A 7474-nucleotide genomic window follows, 5' to 3' on the forward strand; every position below is an offset into this window, starting at 1 on the left:
AGATGTGTGTGGGAGAATGTTCGCCTCGGGATCCGAGACGTCAGGATTGTGATCATAAATCCAACATGAATTGTTAAATTTGGTGTTTTATGGCTGCAGTGATGCACACGGCTGCTGATGCACGAGGAAGATATTGACGTGATGCAGTTTTCCACCAATCACAGACGCTGTTAATGCTCAGATACCGAGATTTATTGCAAATTAGGGTTTGTGTAAAAACAAATAGGATGAATGGATATATGTGGTGAGTCGGGTTCTGTTGCCTGCAGCAAAGAAAAGTGAGTCGTAAACAATATAGATTTCAATATGTTTATGACACGGTGACGTCTGTGGATCAGGAGGTGCAGCAGCTCGTCTCTCTGCTCGTTAAGTGTGACCTCGTCTCCAGATCGGGACTCGAACCCTCGGGTCACAAACAAACAAACAACAACAAGACCTGTGTACGTATTCAGCATCACGTCTTTTTATACAGAAGCTCCAATGAGGGTTAAAAAGACACTGACACAGAGTTGGGACCTGGAAACTGAAATCACACTGAATTATCCAGAGGGTTGCTGGTTCCATCCCTGAGGAACGGGTGATTGTGTTGTTTGAGTTGTTGATAAGACAGCAAATACACAATATAAATGTTATTATGTTTAACTTAAAGGATCCGGACAATGCACACACATATATTTACCATTTATATGTGTGTGATAATGTCAGTGATACAACGGTTAGTCGTGTGTGTTTGTGTGAGTCTCCCCCGCGCTGACCTTTAACACAAAGCCGGTTACACACTGTGTTGAATAGAGATGTGACATTTCGTCCGAGAGGGAGATGCTTTATTGTGGCGAGGTAACGACGCGGCAACCACACTCACGTAATTAAGTTGTGATGTCACGAAGGCAGTTTGCTGTTATCTCTCCACGATAAGATAATTAAATTCCACACACAAGTAAACAAAGTATGATTTCTAAAGATAGCAGGATAATTAAGTTGTGATCTTTTGAAAAAAAAAACGAGCCGCTCTACACTTCGTTAACCCTTGGGGGCCTGATTTCATATTTTATAAAAAAGAGTGGGTTACAGAGTGAGAATCATAATTTATCAACTCAAAGGTTTTAAACGCTGGAATAGAGAACTCCATCCTTTATCGTTTAATCTGTCATCATTTCTCCAAACACGAGACGCGAGCCGCAAACCATGTGTCACGTCTAATAAAAATGTAGTGCACGTAAAAATGTGCAACATGAAGATGGAAGGGGGAAAGTCTGCGGGCGTTTTACGGTTTCACTTCTCCCTCTCTCTCTTTTCTCTCTCCTCCGAGCCAAAGCCCCCCCGCTGTGCACGCCTTACCACCCATGCAGTGTTTGTGTCATGATGACCACTGGCTGCTGTTAGATTCATGAGTTTAATCCCTGGAAGCGCTCCAAGCATCCACTTTGTGCTGCCGTCCTGTCCTCTCAACCAAACATCAACCTCCTGCCTATAGCAGCAGAATGCAGCGAGCCAAGGGGACGTCTGGGTTCTGGCATCGCGTGGCATCGGGAGATCAGCCCGGGATGAATAACCGCTGCCCTTGACTGCATCATGAGCTCACACCGCCTCGGTATTTTGTGCAGTTTATTTAACAGCCGGCCTCCGTAAACATATCACATCAACAGCAGCAGCGTCTGCAAACACCCGGTGACAAATCTGCTGTTTGTCACAAAAATTAAAAAGTGCTCGTCCTCACGTTGTTAAAAATGAAAACTGATGAATTATCTCACAGGATCAGCGTTTTTTTCCACAGATTCAAATTATGAAGGTCGTGGCACGAATGTTGCTTTCAGGGAGACGGGTTCACACACTGAAGAGTGAAATGCAAGATCCCACGTGACAGAGAACTGCATTGTGGGTACACACGTGACTGCAGCAGAAACCGTGAGGTCAGACTCTGCGTGGACGGTAACAACTTTACGGACGATAGCTGTGCAAACCAGTATGGTATATTCTATGCAGCCGAGAGGTCAATGATGTTGTAGAAGTTGTTGATGATGAAGGACTCTGAGGACCCCCTACTTTCAGTGTAACAAAGTTTATTACAAGAGGTCGGGACGGGCATCTAGATACCCGGAGACACACAAGCCAAAAGTGAAATCTGACTTGCAGGGGTCGAAAGCACATTTATATAGGGAGCTTGGTTCCGCCCATGACTTCAGGTAAAACACATCCCACATGGGATTTCTGACTAAAGAGGGGCATGTTTTTGTGTCTGAAGATGAAGACACATTGGTCAAGAACATTCCGTCTGCACCCATCCATTAGCTGGTCAGAGATGATTCCCTAAATCAAAGGTCATCCAAAAAGGGTAGAGAACAAAAAAGATAAACATCCTGAGGACTCTCTGAAAGGTCTGAGAGTCCAGGAGATAGGCATCATAAATGTAAGCCTGGTGAATACACAACACCAGCAACAGAGCAAAACACCAAGTTACAAATCTGTTGTGTTGTTGTGTTCTTTTCACAGAACTGTGGCAGGACAGATTAGATTACTGTGGGTTTACGCAGTCTAAATAATTATGCTTGGATTATTAAATTACGAGTTGTGTGAATCCTAAAATACCTGCAGGATTGGTTTTGTATAAGACTTCCTCACAGAATAGCCGGAGACCCAGATATTCAATCCTCATGCACCATGTGTTACTTTAGAGAAAAATGACATTTATGGGGCACGGAGGTAGACAGGAGATGCAGAGGGCAACCTCGGTACAAATTCATGCTCCTATTATCCCTGACAGCTGTGATGCTCCAGGATTTGTCAGAGAAAGGAGCCGTTCAAAAAGCAGCAGATCTGAAGATCCAACCTTATTTGTCGCCTCTCTGTTTACAGACGTCCATATTTCATTCATCTGTGACTCAACTTGTCAGTCTCTGTGAGGAGGACAATAAAAACGGGAGATAAGGTGCGTTCTGGAAACAGTGAATCCGTCCGACACGATCAGAGCTGCTTGTCTTCACATCCGTCAGTACCTCCGCACAGAAGGCCCCCCCCCCCCTCCCCCCCGGTTCCCTTTGTTTGTTTTTGAGCATGATTACGCAAAAATTATTAAACGGATTTGCACAAAAATTGGTGGAAGGACAAAGAAGCCATCAGATTAGGCCTGAATCCAGGACGTTATATCACTTTGTCACCAATTTCTCAGAGAATAATTGACGGAGCCATAAGTGAGAAGGAAAACCTCTTCACTTCTTGACTCTCTATTTTCTTAGGGCCTATTTTCAGTCGTGGATTCACACACACATGCCGCCGTACATGGGACTCATCATAAATACATATTCATGGTGATGAAAGAACATGTCACCCGGTGCAACACCAAGGCCCCATCGCTGTGTTTTTACAGTTTCTACACACAGAGGAATAGAATCACGCTACGTGAAGCTCTGGGTTCTAAGTGGTGCTTGTGGTTGTTTGCATGCAGGTCGTTAAAAATTAAGAAAATATAAAATATCCTCAGCGTTATCCTTCAAACTAGGTCAGTTTTAAAATTAGCATCACATATTTATACCTCTAAGTACAAGATACAGTGGATTTCTATTTTCCCTCTCTTACAGTAGTTGTCCCGTGTTGGAGTCAATAATGGGACAAGTTGTTTGTTTGGATTAAAAGACGTAGAATGTCTTTGGAACCAAATATGTCCTGTAACAACGAATGTGTTTCTTTTCCACCTAGGAGACTTATTATGTGCGATTAACTTGACTTATTTTATCGTGGGTTTAATTTTACAGGTGAGACTTGAAGCCCTTCGGTGGCAAAACCCCAAAAATACTGAAATCAATAGGTCCCCTTTTAGACACAGGGTCCTATAAACAATCCCGGGAAGAGATCAATACGCTACAGGAAAGTGAACAAGGGAGCACAGAGGAGCCGGGCGCCCGAGAACCCATATCACAGATATCACCGCCTTTCTTTTTCTTCACACAGAATCTCAGACTTTGTTTTTCTGTGAGGCAAAGTTTAAAGTTTCTTTATCAACATACTTTTTCCCCCAAACTCCCAAGAGAAATAAAAAGCACGACAAAATGTTTGGATCCTGTGACTTTGGAGGAATCTGTCGCATAAATATTCACGAGTCACAGAATAGTGTGTCTGCTGCGTCACGTGGAACTCTGCCTGAAGACACGAGGAAGCGATTCAGCCTCAGACGTGTTTAACGCACAGATACAGTACGTGGTGTGTAATTATCTTCAGAGGCCTTCTCCTGAATCGCTGCACTGTTTGTTGAAACAGCTGATGGTCACAAGTTCTCCCCTCTATGGCAGATTGTCTTCTCCCAGGCTCAAGGGTTGGACACGGCTAGATGATGCACATTTCTCTCGACTGCTGACCGAGATGGCTTTCTGAGAAAAGTCCTTCTGACTGCAGGAAAAACAGATCGAGAGGGAAACACAGTATTTCTGCAGAACCCTGGGCAGGTGGAAGATGCAGCAGATGGTGGATTACAGTCATTTGAAATGTTCCTCTCTTTCCAACACGACTGAAAGAGAGTTTAAAACACAGAGTCGACCCTTTCCCAGCCGATGTGAAGCGTGAACATGAGTCCTGAGATAACTCTCCTCTAATGACTGCAGAACATGTGACACCACCTCTGGTACATGTGAAGGAATAAGAGAACCACTGTGAGGGGAGCTCTCTGCCGAGTGCAATTAACGGCTCGTATATACACACACACTCTTTCACTTATAATTCTGCTCCTGGTGGGATCTGGCAGAGGAGAATTTGCACGGGGGAGTAAGATCTCTGCAGGTAGTGTTTGGTCAAAGGGAAGAAGTCGGTGTTAGAAGGTTTCTCTGTCCGGCATCGCGGTGATGAATCCACTCAGGGTCGCTGGAGTCACTGGATCTCGCTTAAAACAAGAAACACGAAGCAGCACATGATCGACTGTGCAAATAACAAGTTTAATTCATTAGCAATAAAGTGCAGCTGTGTTCTCTTTAGTCCGTTAAAGGGATTTGATCACAGCCTCACTTGTTCTGCTTTCAATTTTAGCCAAACAACATAACGTTATGTTTGTTGTTAGTGAATTTTCATCCTTCAATTGCCGCTAACAGCTAAAACAAGTGAGCCGAACATTCACACAGAAACTAAAATCGTCTAAACCGTAAATAAAGATTGGACGACAGATTTACACCTGCTTCTAAAAAAGGAAACATGATATTTTAATATATTAATTGATTACGCATGAGAATTAAAAACATGTCCAGGAGGGAGATTTTGCTAATAGCACGCTAATATTCACACACAAAGTTGGACTAAGTTGATCGATCAACTAAAGGAGGACCAGGAGCGATTTTATTCTACATTCACACAAAAACATTCTCTGCACATTAATAAAATGGAAGATAAACATTATATGTTGAGGCTGAGATGAGGTTGAACCGCCTCGTGAGCGCCCCCTACACCTCCTGGAAGGACCTTTTAGTTCACTGGTAAATCCTCCATCTGTAACATGCAGGACTTACAGTACCTCCCAGTTCCTCCCTGTAAATAAAGTGTTAACATATTTTAATGGGCCAAACCTTCAATGAAGCCAATTAAACAGCGAGTCAGACCTGGTTCTGTTTCTCCCTGCGCGTTTTACTAAATTGTAAAAGTGGAAAAGGTCCTTGCACTTGTGTTCAGCCTCCGTGTGCACACACAGAACATCAGCACACGGCCTCCTCTGGTAATTCCCAATAATGAGATGACCTTTTTACCGAAATACCCTTTTCAGCCTCTGCAGGAAGTTGTCAGCGAATAGTGTCGCACATTCTTTTCAACACACAAAGCCGGGATTATGACCTGTCTCTTACCATCTCTGCTCAGTTCCCACACAGAAACATATTCTGATTGCTCTCCACTGGACGGGGGGGGGGGGGGGGGGGGGTTCTGTTCTGAAGACACAGCAGAGCAATAACTTGTTTGTGGAGCAGCTTTTTCTCACATTGTGCAATAATCATCATAATTCTCTGCTGACAGAATGGCAGCCACACCTCACGCCGATCAGCAGATTAGTCAATAACCAGTGTTTCAAAGCCAGAGCGCTAATTCATCCCAGACCGTGAGCACTTTACATCCAAACACTCGCACCCCCCCAAAGAGAAAAGTCACAGAGACGTGACCTCTCTCTTTCACCCGAGTGTGAGGAAACATCATCTGCTCCCAATTGTTCTGTTTATTGAGAAACGAATGGAGTAGCGTGATGAATGCTTTGACTCGGGCTGCAAAGAAGTTCTCACAGAGTCAGAGCTTTAAAGAGGAGGGGGGACGGGGGGATGGGGGGACGGGGGGGAGGGGGGGCTGGCACTTTGGAGACAGTTCAGTTTATGCCATTCAATGAATCACAGTGAGGCATTTGAAAAGGATTTTAAATGCCACTTAGACCCGGATTCGGGGACCTCACGCTCCGGAGAAACTAAAAAAGAAATCCTCGAAGCTGAACTTCAGGCACCTGACCCGGGGGGGGGGGGGGGGGGGCGGCACGCAGGGAGTGTGTCAAACACGCAGGGAAATTGCCAGGGGGAGTTTATATTTGCATGACACTGTGACACCCTCTGTTTATTAGCATGCAACCTCAGCTTTTGCTTTTGTCTGCAAAAAAAAGAATCTAAAAATCCTCCCTCCACACTCCATCCCTTACCCCTCCCCTCCCCCCCGCAGGAGCCGAATCCATTCCCCCTCTTTAGCGGCGGCCCCGGTCTCAGCGAGCGTGGCTAATCGGCCAAGCTGAGCCGTGTCCTTTGACAGAAGAGAAATCCCGCTGCAGATGAACTGGTGGCACTGCGGCTCCGGCTCCAGCTCCGGCGGGGGGTGGGAGGAGTGGATGAGCGTGTAGACAGGAAGTGTTGGGGGTGGGGGGTGGGGGTGAATGCATTCGCCATACATCTAAACACTTTCTCGTGTTGCATTCAGATTCTGGCAGGAGACACACAAAAAAACCAAAGTGTCCCGTTTAAGGCGACGATCATTCCACTCGTTCCAGAACCTGTCCCCGGGTGTGTGGGAGTTTTCCTCCAGAGCGTCCTCAGAGGGCTGAAGAGCACAGCCTCATGCATATGTAGAGGCGTGAAGTCAGCGCTCCGCCATTTAAGGTGATATTCAAAGTCATATATTCCCTTATATGTAGATGTGCAGCCCGGCAGGTTCCTGTAGTAATTGGTGCCAACATCTGAAGACTCAGTGGCCGTACAGCAGCTCAGAGTCTGCGGTGAACGGGTTCCATTACAGCATCAAGGAACCGGGGGGGGATAATGAAAAATGCGGCAATTTTGCATTTTTAACATTATATTCAGAGGGCCGGATAAATGGACAGTGACTATCAGAGATTAGTTGTTCTATTTTAGATGTGAGAGCGCACCGCGGCACACGGGGGGGGGGGGATAGAGGCATCTAAGACAACACGGTGACCCCTGGTGAAGCGCGAGAGAAAACAGTGTACGTTTTGACGGCATCATAAATCACCGGGCTCATGGCA

Source organism: Platichthys flesus, chromosome 21 (assembly GCF_949316205.1).
Source record: "Platichthys flesus chromosome 21, fPlaFle2.1, whole genome shotgun sequence".
NCBI classification, from domain to species: Eukaryota; Metazoa; Chordata; class Actinopteri; order Pleuronectiformes; family Pleuronectidae; genus Platichthys; species Platichthys flesus.